The sequence below is a fragment of the Phaenicophaeus curvirostris genome, chromosome 4 (assembly GCF_032191515.1).
Source record: "Phaenicophaeus curvirostris isolate KB17595 chromosome 4, BPBGC_Pcur_1.0, whole genome shotgun sequence".
Classification (NCBI taxonomy): Eukaryota; Metazoa; Chordata; class Aves; order Cuculiformes; family Cuculidae; genus Phaenicophaeus; species Phaenicophaeus curvirostris.
Window position 1 is genome coordinate 15,859,779 of NC_091395.1, and position 17,722 is coordinate 15,877,500.

Genomic DNA, 17,722 nt, shown 5'->3' on the forward strand with positions numbered 1-17,722 from the left:
TAAGGAGGTGATGTGGCTCTCTCGGGTCTGGCTGCTGGTGACAATCAAGCAAGAGACCCCTTATTCTACACCATTTTACAGCTTTTTCTGTGCTGGTCAAACTTGTCCCTTTAGATCAGTGAATCGGGACCATCCTTGTTAATAATATTCAGGGTATATCTTTCCTGCTGTGAGAGTTTTAAAAATCCTTTACAACAGTAAGAAAACAAGGTCTGAGAAATAGTTCTGTTGTTGTGTGATGTTCAAAGAATTTTTTCTTCTTTTCTTTGGAAATAAAATGGATGAAGATTAATATTAGGAGGCATGCAAATAAGCATACATTTGTAAGTAAACATGAAGTAAATGTGCTGCTTTGGGCCAGTTTTATGAAGCTGAAACCAACAGTTTCAATTCAGTAAATATTGATAAGCAGACAGAAAAAAACCTTTCTTTCAAAGTCTGGACACTGAATCCAGGTGTCACCTTTTGGATGGTAGCTGGCCATATCTCAACATAAGCTTATAAAGGAAGTTGACTACAAATAGAATGAATAAAACTCATCAAGTTGCCTTATGAATTCTACTTTTTTTTTGTTTTCAGAATAACTCTGTCTTACAAGATGATAAACTGACAGTCACACAGGAAAAAAATCAGACAGACACTTCTTTTCTGGATAGATTAAACTCTCTAGAGATGGGTAAAAATGAAGCAAATCAAGTACATAATCTTTCATATTCACATCAATCCATCTATTGTGGAAAACATCAGAAGTCAGCGTGTTCTCATGCTGCTGAAATATTATTTCGGTGCTATTTCTAGACTGAAAAGACAAATATCAGAGAAGCAAACACATTTACTAATCTTCCAAAGGAAAAAGAAAAACTCCAAAAAGGCTAGAGCACAAAGTCCTACTATATGTCAGCAAATGCTGCTGTGTCCAGAGAGGGCCACCAGGAAGAGCCAGTGCTGTTTTCCGGGACTCAGTGATCTAGAACGTTTCTCCAGGAGTTGCCTCCTTGTCTTTCTCTATCAAGTATTTGTGTATTTGTTTATTTGTTATGGTTGTTTTTCTGCTTCTTTTGTGAGAATGTGGGTGGAGAAGGACTAGACAGAGGGCTTCAGAAACGGGGTGCAAAGACGACAACTCATGTTGCTTCTTTGCCATTTAATGAAAAGCAGACCGATCACCAAGTAAACATAGATGACAGAGGAGGTAGGTGACACATTGTTTGTGCTGCTAGGCAGGTGGTGACTGCCAGAGTGTGATCCTGTGGCCTGAAGGCTTTCCCAGAACAGGCTTTTCTTTGTTGGACCTTTTCAGCAGTTGGTTGCTAGCAGTCTAGAGTATACTCCATGACTAGAGCACCTCTTCAAAGCAGCGTGCAGAGATGAAATGAGATGCAAAATGCTTTTGCCTAGTCATTAGATCTTTACCAGGACCTAACAATGATTTAACGGCTCCTGAGTAAACACTGGCACTTCAAAGAATGTTTGTGCTAATTTGGCTTTGGAAATGAGAAGACAGGTAAGATGCATGACCTCTGCTGAGGCATCTTTTGATGTCCTGTGTTAATACTAGGCATAATGATTGTTCATTTTTCTGTCTCAAAAGGAATCATCAGTAATGTCATTCTGCCTGCCTGTGGGCTCAGTTTCTCACTTGGACTGCTGAATATGAGGCGACATACATTAGAGGCCAAAGCTGAGCCACTTATTGTAATACCATGAATGGGACAGAGTAAGATGTACAAGAGAAATGATCTGTGTATTCATATGTATCAGATATGCTTCAGATATGAGCTTGTCTTTCAAGAATGTTAATTTTCCTAAAATTAACCTCTTACATCTCTTCTTTGCACATCTACATTTAGTGATGCCATACTGGTGCCTGGAGGGCAAAGTACCTATATATAAGGATCCTTAAGTCTCGGACTTGTGGGTCGTTTGTACCCATCAATGATATCTCAATAAGCTTTCTAGCTTTTTATGTCCTTAGCATATAGTGAAATATTGTTTGGGAAGTATGCAAAGATGTTTGCTGGTTACTAGGCACAGTATAGCCACTGCAATGCACCCATCTCGTGCATATAAGGTGAATCATTGTCTATTTCTCCTGTTAATGACTCAGCAACTCAAGAAGTGGGAGTGACCACTAATGATTTTGATCTGCTAAATGGCACCTGGTGAAAGCCACTCTTGTGCAACATACTTGGCTAAAGTGGACTTGCTGATGTCAAGAAGTCAGAGAGGCAGTTGGGTGGCCCAGAGACGTGCCTCATCAGTGTGGCCACAGATGAAGTATTGTTATTTGCATACTGATGGGAGTGTGATGTGGATATATAACAGAGGAATACAAGCCTGGTAATTATATTCTGTTGCAAGAGCTTGTGCAGGTGGTCAATTATGGCTGTTGTGTTTGTTTGACACCTTTTCATGGTCATTTTCCTGTACAAAGCACAGAATTATCTAGGCTGTGCCAGTTGTCCTGTTTGATACAGCTTGCTACAGATGACTCTGAGGTACCATGGGAAACTGAGATGTATTTTTCTCATAAGAACTGTTCGTCCTTCAGCTTTCCAGCTTCTGCAACTGCCTGCCTGAATAAGCGGCTCTTCTATCCATGCAATCTTGGTCCCTTTTTCTGTTGAAGGTGAATGGCTGTGTGGGTGAGTTGTTGATTGATCATTTAATGCTCTCTCAGCCAGAATTAAGTGGGCAGATCTTTGTGCAGCATTGTGCACTGAGAGCTGCATTTCCAAGAACACCTTGACTTTACATCTATTCACGTTCACATACTTGCTTAATCATGCTTGTCCTTAGACTGACTCGTCAGTAGTTGATAAAGAATATGTTTTTTCCATGTGCTTTTGTACTGAAACTTGGTCCCTGCTGCAAATGAAACAGCTTGGATCAATCAGAAAATGTTAGGAAATTTGTGGCTTGGGTGATTGTACCTCTGATAAATAAAGGTAAAGCATGTTAAATCTAAGCATGTTAAAATGTTATTTGACATTCTTATAGCCACAATATTTGCTGGTGTACCTTTGATCAGGCATAGTGGTATGTATAGTCATATATATGACAGAAGGTTATAAAGCTTCCTTCTGGAGTTTCAAAATTCAGATTAACTAACTGTTACCCATGGAAAGATTTCTAAAGAAAGGAGAGGCTACATAAGCAAAACAGAAGAGCTGTTCAATAAGATGTATTTTGAAGGTGCATGTCAGAACAGAAAAAGGGTTTTAGAAATGGAAAATCTTTCATTACGTCCATTATTGATGTAATTCCACACAGCATTGCATTAAAGAAATTAAAGATGTAACTCTAGAAATCAAAACTGAGGAAATCTATTGGCAAAAATGGCATGTATAAAGTACTTTGTGTTCTGATAAGAGGATATCTAATTTTATATTTTAGCCAGTAAAGGTCATAGTTCATGTCTCAGTGCCCTTGTGTCTGGAAATCCATCACAGGACTTCAGCAGTCTGGATTCTGTGAAACATTTCCATTCTTTGCTTTGCTTGAGACATCCTACCTTGCCTCAGGGGAGTAATTTATCTTTTCTGTACAACAGATCTGCTTCTGTAAAATGGAGACAACATTTCCACTCTTCATAAGGGCATTATGAAAAATCCCCAACCCTAAAGCCTGAGAGATGCAGGCAGCCTAGTGGTAGGACCTCTGGTAGAGTGCATTGTTTGCTTGGATCTTATTCTGCGTTACAAAAATCTGCATAAATCTTGCAAAGATGTTAAAATGTATGCTTACAAATACAGAATTGGTGTGTTATAGAAATGTGAACCACTCACACTGACGTTTTTATAATTGTGATTATGATGATTCAGAGCATTGTACTGACACCAACCCTGTCTAATCAGGATCAGGAGAAAGCACCAGTGTCTGTGCAAGGACCTGGCAGAGTGAAAAGTCAAGACAGCCAAACCATAATAAAGAACGCAATCCAAATATGAAGGTGTTATTATATGCATGCCTTGTAATTTTTCCCTCCCTCCTTCTTTTTCCAGACTGCACCTTGCCATGTTTCCCACCTCTTTTCCTGCAGGAAGGCTCTGCCCTTCCTCTATCCTACTACTCTATATTCCTCACTGCTTCCCTACCACACACTCTACAGTGCCTGCTGAAGAGTGGCTGCCCACCTCCCTGCCACGGCTCTTTGGTGGAGAACCTGCACTGCAAGTTTCAGCTCAAAACAAACATTCATGGCTGAGCTATGAACCCCCAGAGGGATAGATGGTGAAGTGGATTAAAGCACTAATTCTTTGCCTTTGGCTTAAAGCTGCATTAGGACAAAAGTTAGAGTGAGTTTCAGAGTTAACTTTTATTTGTGAGTGTGGCTTGGGTTTGGACATGGCAAATAAGACCAAGAATGAAATGGCACTGGTTAAGATACGTTGGTCAAGTTTCAGGAGGAGCCTACAGTGCTTCAGCTAATCTGACCTACTTAATGATGAAAAGTTTCGAGAACATTTCAGGAAACATTTTTACTTTGGAAGCAAATACCAACGCCTATGGACAGCCCTCTGGAGCAAGGCGTATGGTAAGAAGAGACACTCAGCATGGTGCTGCTGGGGTAGCTGGCCTGACTGGGGAAAGCTCTCCTAGGGAAACACTCGCAGTCCTCCTGCACCATTCTAGCTGTGGTGGTGGTGGCATAAGGATGTCTGGGGACAGTCCATGCCTTTGCAGTGGCTGGACTGTGTTCTTTGTGAGTGGATCTTTGCTTTGCTGTTCTGTGTCTGCAGGATGGTACCTTCCTGGGGTTCTTGGTGCCTCCATGTGCTCCTTTGTAGTCATCCTTTGATGCTGTACTAGTTCTCTTGCGTCTTGTGGACCCTGTGGGAAATGTCTAGAAAAGTCTGTATACTGTGTAGGCTTTGCCCCTGTGTGGTTGAATCAGAGAGGACAAACAAAACCTTAACTGTGGGTCTAGGACTGTGTGGAAGGCTTTTGCTCTCTTCAGATCCCTAGGGAAGAAGGAACAGGGCATCACTCAAAAAATTTTGTTTAAATCATCAAGACTCACTAGAGCTGAATAACAGAAGGTTAGTTGTGGTAAATAAGAGGTAGACCCTTAAGAGGTGCGTATGTACAAGTCAGTGTTTGCTCTTCCTTTCCCACATCAACAGTTGTCTGACAGTTTAATTCCACCTGCTGTTTTTGACGGGGGAAGCAGAGGAAGGAAAGCATTAAGGAAAGCTTATCAAAATTATTATTATTATTATATAATTAACATAACAACATTAATATTATATTAATTATATAATATATAATATTAATAGTATAATCATATTAATATTATATAATATTAATTAATAATAATGATAATAATAATAATATTTTCCTCAGGGTAAAGAAAATCCTTCTTATTGTATGGAGCCGCCAAGTTTGAGAATATTCATTGCCATTCACTCGTGCAAGATGCCCCAAGGCTTCTGTGGAGGCTCTTGGGACACCAGTGCCAGCCCAGGACCTGTGCTGGGGTACAAGTCACTCTCGTAGCTGGCATCCAGGCAGCGCTCACCCTCTTCTAGTTCTTGGCTTGGAGTGTGGGAGGGGATGGGAAAGGATGCATTTAGAAAGCAGGGAGAAATGGCAGGAAAGGGGATGAGAGAGCAACTGGGAGAAAGACACCCAGAGAGAGAGGCTTTCTCTGAATAACCACTTATCTCTGCAGAATTTTTTAAATTTTTCTAATATTATAAGCCACAGAACAGGATACACGGGTATGCATGCTGGATGGGAGGGAGGGGTGCTGTAACTGTCTGCATTGAACTGATATTTATGGTCCTTCAGGAATCATCCAGTAGCACCCCTGGTCCTTCAGGCTCAGTGGTGACTATTGGGCTGAAACACTCCCACCCAGAATGCATTGTGGGATGGGTATTTATTAGTGAGTTCTTCAGCCAGAGTAGTTTCTTCCAAATGAAGAAGTCTCTTCCTGTATGAAAAACTGCTACACCTTTGAAGGGAGCTGTTTGAATGGAGGCTTATGACTCAGAATACTCAGAAAGGGCTCTTTCTCCTCTGATCAGGAACACTTGTAAATGCCTGTTGTAAAGGAAATAGTGAGATGGTGTTTTCACTGATCTCCTCTCTCAAAACATTGAGGGTCCTGATAGATAAACAGCCAGTTGATGACTTGAAGAGCTTTGAATAAAGCACCATGACCTCTTTATTCATTCTTAAACTGAAAAGAAAGCTAGTGGGGAGGAAAGGAAGCTGGGATTGAAGCCATTCTGCATACATTCCCTTCCTCATACGCCTGCAGAGGTTGTACTAATTATGATGGGGCTCAGGAGTATAAATACCCTCCTTCTCACTTCTTCCAGTCCCTTCCTTGCTCAGTTAGGCCAACATTATGAGTGCTTTTTCTCACTGATGGTGTATTATAATATCTGATCTGCCAGAGAGGAGAAAACAGAAAAGAAAGGACACCACAGTTTTGCTTGTTTGTGTGTTTTGTTTGTTAAGTGCAAGTAGTTAGCTTGTTCTAACTTTGGTTAGGCTTCTGGAAAAATGTAACTGAAGCTAAGTTAGAGACTAATGAAAATCTCACATTTAACATCAGTTCTTGTAACATGTTGACTAGTCTTGCAGGAGTATTTGGAACTGCAAGAAATGCTCTGCCAGATGCCACTAACTGAAAAAAGAGTGAACCTTAATCCTTCCTATACCCATAGCTATATATAAATGCCCTGAGAGATTCATGCTGGTAGGCACCTGAAAATGTGCTAGATACAGCTTATGCCAATCACCCAAATTAATATACAAATTGGGTAAGAATTATTCACAGTGATGATAAATTCCAAGCAAGTAGAGCAAATTTGTTGCAGTACATACATGCGGCAAGTACTACAGAAAGATAAAGTGAAGTGAACCAAAAAGTTATTTAAATTTTGGTTATATAGGCTTGCTTGATTTTTTGAGAACTGGCAAAAAGCAAATTGTCAAGTGAATCAGCATAATAAGCTGTTGCTCTGTGCCTCAGGACCATTGAAAGGAAAGCTAGTGAGCTGCATTGCATTGTACTTTAAGCTCTTAGAATATATCATGAATAAATGTGTCTGCAGATTCATCCAGATTTCTATCACTGTACTTTCATGTGGTATTCTCTGCAGAAGGTTGAGACTGTAGAAAAGAGAAAAACAGGCATAGTTATTTTTAACAGTTCATAAATACTGTGAAATTAGTAGTTTCCTAATGTGAAAAAAACCCCAACCAAACAACCCATGGAAGTTTATCGAAGCAAGTTTGGCTCCATCAATGAGCAAAACCTAGTAACAATAGTGTATACCATGTAAAAGGCAGCAACATTTTTTAATTGTTACTATATTATTTTGTGATAGGGGTGTGTTTTGCAGTAATAGTTCACAGATTTGCTTTTAAAACATGGCAGAAGAAGAAGGAACACCTGATCCTGCACAGCTTGGTATGCTTGGGTAAAATGCAGTTGTCTGGCATACCATTGACAGTAAAGATGTATTTTTCACAAGCCTTGCAACCTGTATTGCTTTGTTGTAGAAAACAAGCTGTGGAAGAAATAGCACTAACTCCTGATTATAGCTGGCTGAGAGTTTTACAAGAAAATAGCTTTCCACTGGAAATAATGCATGTTTGTCAAAATGAAGATGTTCTGGGAAGCAGAGAGGTTAAACCGTTGCTGGACCCTAGGCTGCGCTCCAGTAGATGGATGTGTGCTATGGCAGCCCTGTGACCCTGGATCCCACCAAGGGATGGATGTGCTGCTGCTGGAAGGTGCTGGGGGGACCCTTTCAGCATCCCTGGCCTCCTGCAGGGTTGGGGGTCCTGGCCAAGAGGGGGCTGCTCCGAGGCAGCCCTGCAACCCTCAGTCACCATTGCACACCCGGCCACCAGTGAGGCTCTGTGTGTTTCTCACTGTGGAGGCAGAGCTGATGGCTACTCTGTCTCACTTCTAAAAAAAATCTGGTTTTCACTGAATAATTTCCTCCCCTGCTCCTGGATATTCTTTTTAAAAACATAGTCTTCAGAATATTTGTTGTTCCTGTTGTTGGGGAAAAACGACTTTGCCAAACTAAATCAAGTTTCTCAGAGTATGTATTCCATGTATTTCATGGCTATATGCATGTTATGATATATATATAAAAACATTATCATTAAAATCTTCTCTATCTCAGAGACAAATACATTACTTTGTCTATAGAAGAGTTCTACACACTTTCATTTAGCAAAATAACTTAGAATGTGATTTATTTATTTACAGAAATTGACAGCTCTGTGCACTCTGAGTTCATTATTTACACATGCATTCACAGCCCAACAGTCATCCTATCACCAGTGAATTTCTAACAAAATATAACCATTTTTAGTAGCAGAACACTGACCATGTCTTTCAATGGTGTGAATATTAAAATTATTTCACATGCCACAGCAACACAGCAAGACATGATTCTTTCAGCATAAAATAATGTAGTAAAAGCTGTGACTATTCCAGTGATTTTAGGAAGCTTTGTTGAAGTTTTGAGCAAGTATTTCTCAGAGAAAAACAGCATGGATTTAATAATTCAGATTTTTTCCATGTATCTTGAATATGTTTCCAATTTTATATATTTTGAGCATATGCAGCACTCAAAATACCTAATTTCTTTTTCTAATACCATGTCTGTGTATTTGTTATCCTACAGGATACTGTATTTTAAATGCCTATAGGTCTCTGTCTGTCATATTTACAATAGGTTTTTTGTGCTTGAATATTTTTTTATCTTATTCTTTTTTAAGTCGGTTGCACAGTGATACCTGAAAAATTCTGCAAATAGTTGTTTCTTAGTAAAGAGATTCCCACGAAACTTTTATTATTGTAGTTATTTCTAGGGAATCACCTAGTTTGTAATCCAGTGCACATTTAAATGTGCTGGATGAATGCATTTCTCACAGCTTTATTATATTTGGATCTTTGAACTCAGCAATATTTCTTTCTGAAGTTGCTTAAATGATGCTGTTATTAAGGGGATATTTAGAGGAAAATAAAACACCAGCTTTATCTACCTGTTGAACATCCATTGCCTGAAAAGACTTTCATTATACCAAATGCTGTGCTGATATTTTGTGTGTGAGTATCAGTTTTGTACACTAACAGAGAAGTCTTGCACGACACAACTCTTCCCTCTTGCTAAATAAAACTACTAGATAGCCATGTGCAATGCTTGGAGTGCAGAGGAATTGTTTCAGGGTGCAGTTGGAAAGGAAGAGGCTAGTGGCAGCAGACATGGCAAAGGAAAGGGGAAGAACAAGAGCAAGCCTTGTATGAGCATACAAAAGACTGTCAGTTCATGCACAACTCAAAATATCCATAGAAAAGCACAGTTGCAAAGGTTAAGATTCTCATATGATTGAAATAATTCCCATTTATGTGTTACTTGCTGACAAAAGCTGTTGACTTATTTCCTACCGTGTATTCCAAGACTTTAGAATTTGTCTCTGTCAAAACCCTGAAATGAAATGTTCTGAAGAAATTTAATGTTTAGCTTTTAAAAAAACAGTTTGATTTGAACTGATTGTTTTGATTTGTTCTCTCTACTCTTTTCACTTTCTATTTTCTCATCTGTGGAGTTCAACCATTATGAATTTTGAAGCTAGTATGAGGGCTTAAAAAATTTAGATATGGGTGGTATTGTGCCTCAGATGCAGCAAGATAAGATAAAGCCAATTATTGCTGAGTGATAAAAACTAGGGATTTTAATTAAAACTATAGGGAGATCTTTATAGCACTACTGCTTTACTATTTAATTACTTCTTTCTTGGGAAATTTTCCTTAGCATTTTTTTCTTCAGCTGTTGTAGATTTCTATACGCTGCTTTTCGATTTTCCCGTTTGATCTCTGATTTGATGCTGACACGAACAGAGTAAGACTTACTAATAGGCAAGCAAAGAAAGCATAATATTTCAATTTTCTCTTTTATCAGAACCAACATTTCTTAAGAAAACTATGAAGAAGACACTCACTTTTTCATTTCCATTCCCCTACCCTGTGTCGTACACAGATGATTACTGTCACAACAGTAGCTGGCTGAAAAAAAACACTGAACCTCTTCTTATTTTTGTAGCATTTCTCTTCATTCCTCCTGTGCAGGAAGGTGTCTGCCAATATTGATGGCCTTTCGCTTCACTGGTCCTTTTTTGTAGGGACATTAAAATTGATTTTCTGCATCTTGGCATATGAAGACTCAAAAGTGTGTTACATGCCCTATTGCCCCAGAATGTGCAGTCACAAAGCAAAGGTTCCAATGACAGAGACATTTATGGTACCAGGGGGCCTGAGCTGCTGAACTGGAGGAGTAGAGAGAGACAGGCTTATTTATAGTGTTACTGAAGAATTAGCCTGCCTTTCAACTGGCTGCTCAGATAGTCTGACTGAAAAATCTGCTTTCTCAACAGGAGAGGAGGCAAAGGTAGAAAGGAGAGGCGAACTTTCAAGACACACCAAGTAATATTGTAAAAAAGTCATTGTTCCTTACAGCCGTGCTTTGCCACAGGGGCTGGTGGAGACTTGTTTACAGTTCTGAGGTAGTAAAGGTACAAGTTAATGTTGGAAATGGAATTGTTAAGAGAAAGCAGGCCAGGGGAAATTCAGAAAAAATGTATCACCAGAAATCGAAAGAAGAATTCTGAGTATGAAGCAGCCGAGCTACTGTGGAGTTTCCCAGTCTCCAATTAAATCATCTTCCTTTTCTAATAAACATTCAGCAGGTCTTCTTGAGATATAAGTGTCTAGAGTAAGTATGACTTCAGGCAAAAGAAGGGTGGAGTAAAGATGTAAGACAATATTTTAAAAAACCAAGAGGAGTATTATATAGTTGAGACAATCTATTGTGGTTGCCTGAAAATAAAAATCTTCGTATGCTACATAGCAAAAGTCCTTCTGTGTCACAACAAAATGACTGGTATGGTCACAGCTAATCTGTCAGTGAATGTAAAATATTTTATTTTTCTTTACAGGAATCGAGAACATGTCCAGTCACCTGAGAACTGAGGCAACCAGAGTGCTGTCTTGGGTACAGCATTGTTCTGGATGTCTCTACTTGCTCTTGGAGAGAAGTAAAGACTGGGAGAGAGGCCCTGTCCATACTGAAATCGATGACATGATTCTTGCCAGCATCATAGTGAGTGTGATACCGCATACGATCAACTGGATTGCTGCAAGAATGTGTTTTGACACTCCTGTTGTTCCATATTTGGGAAACTCAACACCTGATTCAATCCAATGATGATGGGAATCTTTTTCTTGATGAAAAGATTATTTGGATGAGGAGAGGAGAGGAGAGGAGAGGAGAGGAGAGGAGAGGAGAGGAGAGGAGAGGAGAGGAGAGGAGAGGAGAGGAGAGGAGAGGAGAGGAGAGGAGAGGAGAGGAGAGGAGAGGAGAGGAGAGGAGAGGAGAGGAGAGGAGAGGAGAGGAGAGGAGAGGAGAGGAGAGGAGAGGAGAGGAGAGGAGAGGAGAGGAGAGGAGAGGAGAGGAGAGGAGAGGAGAGGAGAGGAGAGGAGAGGAGAGGAGAGGAGAGGAGAGGAGAGGAGAGGAGAGGAGAGGAGAGGAGAGGAGACTGTCTAAACGTAGACTGTCTGTGGCTGTCTAAATTCATGATCTTGCTACCTTATGCAGCTCTGATCATTCTCTCAAAAAGAATAATGTAGAACAAGAAGAGAAACAAAGAATGATAAAAACAGTGATGAAACGAATGCATGGTGTAGGTCCTGTAAGAAATAACTCAGTAGAGTAAAGCCTAAGGGAAAATATGGTAGAGATCTGTGAAATTACTAGTGGCAGTGGAGAAAGTGGATCAGGAGCAATAGATCATTGTTCTGCATATGATAAAAATTAGGATAGGCCAGATAAGATGATCATCTGACAAGTTCAAAAGAATCAAGAGGAAGTACTTGGTCATGCAAAATACACCTGAAATATGTTTGTCATGGGATGCTGCTGATGCTAAAGGTATCAATGGGCTCAATGAATGATTTGAGAAATTCATGGAAGATAAGACTTAACATGTGCAAGAACATTATATATGGGCTATAATGGGCAGAGATTGCATGGGGAAGTACCATCATAGGTTCACTCTGCTCTTGTTGACATTCCTTGTCAGCTAGTATTGGAGTCAAGGGACATTTGGTCCAGCATAGCTGAAGTATTACAGTGTTAAAACAACATTTAATTTCTCTCTCAGCCTCACTCAACTCAGATAATTTTCCTTGGACACAGTTGGGACATAATCAAGAGCAGTCAGGCTTCTGGGGAGGAAGAGGTGGTGGTAGGAATGGCTATTATGAATCAATTCATAGAGTATCTGTTCCTAACATATGTGACAAAGCGCACAGATTTGGAGGTCTAGTTAGTTTTTCAGTTAAATAGATATGGTACCAAAGACATTTATTTCTGCCCTTGCCTATAGCTAGAGAATCAACATTTTACACAGACTCAGCTTAACCATTCAGTGGTTGCACCATCTGAGCAACAGACCTGGCTAAACGCAGAAACGACAGAAGGATTTTTTGTTATAAGTGAGGAGGCTTAATGCAGATGAAGTGGCCATATGGAGTGAAAAAACATAACCATTAAGAAGATGGAAAGATACTATTAGAACACGGGTTCCCAAAGTTTGTTTATGGAAAGCTGGCATAACAAGCAGGGCATCAAGAAGCAGTATCTGAAATAATGACTCTGTAACTCACAGGCCCTCTCCCTTCTTGTCTCCCCAAAACTTTAGGTGTCCCCTTTCCTACCACTCTTTAAAGCAGAAGAATGAGCCACGGTTTTTAACTATCTTTCAAAGAAAATGAGTCTGCCGAGGGGTGATGTTAAGATGTGAGATATCCAGATGTTCGGACCCTCTGGGTTCCCAAACACTTGGCATACACTTCGCATGTGTGGAGGAGACTTTTCAGCTGCAAGAGCCTCAAACATCACATGAATTCATTGAGGGTGCCTGCAGCTGATGTCACCTTGTAAGTCTTACCCAAAGGTATCTCAGGCTGCTCTTTGAGAACTTTGTAACAGAAGAGGCCCATGGCAAAATCATCAATGCAAGTCTTGGCACAGGAACATAATGTCCAGAAGTAAAGAAGTGGCTGAAACTGGCTGGATACAAAAGCTGAATAACAGGAGAAGAATGATTCCTTCCAAAAACTGTAGGATCTAAAAGAGTTACATGAGCAGTTTAGGACTTCATTCACAGTTTAGGGAAGTCACTGGTAAGACTCCTTCACTGACTGCAAGAGGTGTTGTGTAACTCTCCTACGGCAGGTATGCTCTTACGCAAAAGATATTCCTAGAGACAGTTTTTTCATGAATCACAATAATAATCACAGCAGATACAGCATTGTAAGCAGGTAAAATGGATGAATCAGTATCTGTCAAAACTGTTTTTGGGGGCCAAAAAAATAGAGAAGCTTGAATGACACCTGCAAGCTATTCATAGGAAATCCAATAACTGTGTGCACAAACAGTTGTACATTCACAGCATGGATAACAGCCCTCAAAGCAGAAACTCAGAGTAAAATGAACCTTTTGGCATGAGCTTGTAATATGAAATCACTTTAAATAAAAACACATAAAACATTAAGCCTTCTGGTCATTTATTTTGCACTATGCGGTGGTACTGTCTCTGCAGCCTAGAGGTGATTAACACAAAATACCACTAAATCTCTACCTGTTACACAGAAAAACCTTAAAAATCCTCTTAATTATCTGTCTGTGCCAGAGAACACAGTCAAGTTTCTCTACATTTTTAATCACTGTTGTTACTGTTGAGTCTTCTCATGTTTATTTTTCATGATTTAAATATAACGATTTTGTTGAAATAATGCTCTTTGATACAAATAATTTAGAGTAAAGAAGGTGTGCCAGCAAATCTAAGTTAATTATTTTGTCTGAATGCTTAGCAGATGAAAATGATGATAGACCTGGGACATGTCTACACTGGGCAGGAAGGTGTGGTGCAGAAATCCCCAGACGAAAGCTGCATAAGCTAGCTCCAGACCTTGAACCAGAACAGCCATGTTTGCGTGAAGCTACTGACAGGCAGCTTCAATAAGCTCGGAACCAAACCTGGGAAAATGCTGCTGGATCACTAGCTTCCCAGCTGGCCACCATGTGATGCTGTACTGTTTGGGTGATGCTGGGACTCAAGGTTCCAAGTAAGCTTCAGTCTAACTGAAGGTCAGATGAAGACAAGCCACAAGGAAGAAGGTACTCCTCCACTAGTGGTAGCTGACTCTGGTTGGACATGAAAAATTAGCTGACTGCTTTGCTTCCTTAATTTTTTCCCCTCATATTTTCAGCCTACGTGAAGAAGATCAAAGCATTTCTGGGTTGCTTTAATGGCCACGACACATCCTTGCCATTCCACAGTAAAAGGCATGGGAAAGCTGGTTGGACTTCATTCCTTCAATCAAATGTCAGAAATGTTGTTAAATGGAAGGTTAGTTAATCATTTCAGATTGCATTTATCTTATCACATGCATTTACATAAAGGTAATTATTTATATGGTACACTAATTTGTTTGTATTCCCTATGGGAAAAATCCTTGTTTAATAGGAAGGAAACCAGCAGTCACCCAAAAGGTGTAATAATACTCCAGTGCCACCTTGCGCTGCAGCCTCCACCAGGACATGAAGATGTCCCCAGAGCAGTCCTTGTCTCCTAGGAGGAGTAGGATTGACAAGGGACGGGCAAGGAAAAAAAGAAAGAGAATGAGGTAGAGAAAGTGTATTCACAAAAATATTCATTATAGACCCATTACTTAAAATTAGAGTTCAACCTTGTTGTAAATTCTTTGCTGTGGAGACCATAACTAAGCTGCTTTCTGTTTTTCCCATTTTTGATGAAAGACATAATTCATGTAAGTTACATTATGTACTGACCTGTCCAGCTGGAGAAGAACCAATGGAGCTTTGTGTAAGGTTAATTACAAGATAATTAGTAAGTAATCAAAAAAAAAAGGATCAACCATGGACTTCCTTGAATCCATGCTGCAGAGGTATAATGGTCTTCATTGGACAGGCATGTCAGGTGAACAGCTGCTGTGGCAGAGCAAACCTGCCAAGGGTGTGATTGCTAAGAAGCGATATCTCACTCCAATGGAATCAGACCATGCTTTCACAGGTGTGGCAAGGAGGCTTTTATAGCCTGATAAATACTTGAACTATTGTTATTAGTTGTTATTTATATAATGATACAGTCTACAATGCAGCACTAGTAATTTTGTTGTCAATGTTTTTGGTAGCATGTAAAATGAAAAGACAGCTCCTGCCTGTCTCTCTGAAGGGCATTCCCGATGAGCCTCTTGATAAGGAGCCATGGGCAGGTGCAACCAACACATCTAGGAAGCTTCAAGGACATGATTACTCTTATCAACTTGGGCATCTAAGGCTACTTAGTCATCCATGTGTTCAGCAGGAACTTATCTTCGTGATTTCTCTCACTTCCACAGTCACCACAGGCCTTAGGCTAGATTTCTAAATAGATATCAAGCTGACATCTGCAGGAGAGCAGCACCCCAACTTTCAGATGTACAGACAAGCCTAGGTGCCTCTCTTACACCTGTGTCAAACAGTCAAGGCTGCTTAGTCACCTAATCAGCAGCCTGGTCGTAAGGCAATTCATCTCCTGTTTCTAGTCCTCTAAATTCCTCATTTGCGATCCACTGTTACAAACACATGTGAGGTCTGAGGTGAGCCCAGCTGAGTGTTTCTGGGATGTGACATGGCAGTGAGCAGCTGTGGTGGTGGTGGTGGCTGTAAAAATTCTTTCATTTCCTTTTCTTCTCAGCAAGACCATATGAATTTTGTGTTTCAGGTAGGATTTGAAGTATGTTTGTGCCTACCTGCAGCACCAAAGGTGATGAACCTGGGCCCATGAGCCAGCTTGTAGCCAGGGCTGTAGTGGCTTGAGCAGACCCTCAGGTGTTTGACTCCAGCTGTAGCTTGATGACCTACTGAGCTGGGAGCCCAAATGCTGCAGCAGAATGTTTTTCAGCTCAGCATCTGAGATGGACCAGCAAGCACATTTCCCTAGACATAGGACAGAAACAGGATCTTTCATAAAGAACTACCTCTACTGGAAGGAACTTACCCTATTTGAGCTCTGGACCTGATTGTCAAGATTGCCCTGTCTTGAACCTCTCGGTGTTTTGCGAGTATTACTACATGACTTTTACCCTGGTCCCCTGATCAAATCCAAAATACTGAGAAAGACTCAGAGCTTTGCAACTTACTACAATGAGCACCCAACCCTCCACAGGGCCCAGGTGCCTCCAGCCTCCTTGGTAGAGCAGCTTGGAGGGGGATAATGGTGGCTACACCTGGTCAGGCCATCATAGGGCGGCAAAATTGCTACTTGTTGCACCAACCCTGTCCTGTGTAAACTGTGCAACAGGGTTATTTGGTTTTAAAAACTCTTTTCAAGCTGCAAGGAGTGTTCCTGCTCAGGTGGCACTGTGTCACCCAAAGCAGCAGCCAAAGCATCCTGAGGTACTTGAGATCCAGTTCAGATCCTGTCACGCAGTGTCTACTGAAAGCAGGTCAGGGCTAGGGCTACTTACTGCTGAACTTTCTTCTAATCTTATCCAAATTACATACCTTGTAGTAATGCCTGAGAACTTAAACAGACAGCAAAACAGCCCTGGTGTCCTGGTAGGAGGCAGGACAGAAGCTAGCTCACATGGAATAATGGAAAATCAGTTGCTCTGCCTCATGATTACTTTTCAACAGAGGAGCAAATCCCAACTTGCCTCTGCTACCCAGAACTTCTTAGACCAATAGAAAGCTGGTTCAAATTCTAGGGATATGTCTTCCTAAGGGATCCACCAGGCACGTGACAGCCTGAAGGAGCACTCACAAGGAGCAGGTGTGAAACTAGCCCCAGAGGAAATGTCAGCTCTGAAGAGTTCCTGGCTTATGTTGAGAGCTGAAAAACAGTTACCAGGTGAAAAGGTCCAAAGTCCTCCTGGTTTTGGCAATGTGAAGAAGGAAAGGCAGGTCATACCTTAATACCCAGGTGAGAAGATCTCCATCACAGAAAGTTCACAATGTGGCTAGTATCTCTGCTGGGTAACAGGCTGGCATTGGCAAGAGGTAGCCAAAGTATGGGGGCGAGGGCAGAGCTAGGCTACCCTTGCTCTGTCACAGACTCAGGTGAGAAATTATATAGATACAGAAGTTTCTCCTCCAAGGTCTTTTCCTTGGCATGCAGAAGAGGTATAAGCATGTGTGCTTACACAGCCTAATACAATTAGGAGCCTCTGTTAAGATCAATATTAAATATCTGTTGTATGTTTCCAGGAGCACTCGGGTGGAAATGCAACCCAGCTGCTAGACAATATTATAAACAGCCTCACAACTTACTCAAAAAACAAGTGAGAGTGCTGGCCCCTTTTATCAATCCACTGCAAGAGTAGCTCAGATTTGGGGACAGATTTGAATACAATCTGTGCAGGCAGAAGGGCTACAAAGTACTGCTCTTAATGAGGTACTTTGACCTTACCTTCCCTTTTTTATTTGTTTTACGGTCCTTTGCCTCACTGTCATCCACATCAGACAGCCATAGAACTTTGGAGACCCTCCCTTCACAAACAGGTTAACGAGGAAGAAACCTGTGAAATCAGGCTGCATTTCAGGGAGTTAAACCTAGGTAAGAAAATATACGTCAAATGTTGTCTATAAACTAACAATTCATGGGATTCCTGGGAAGC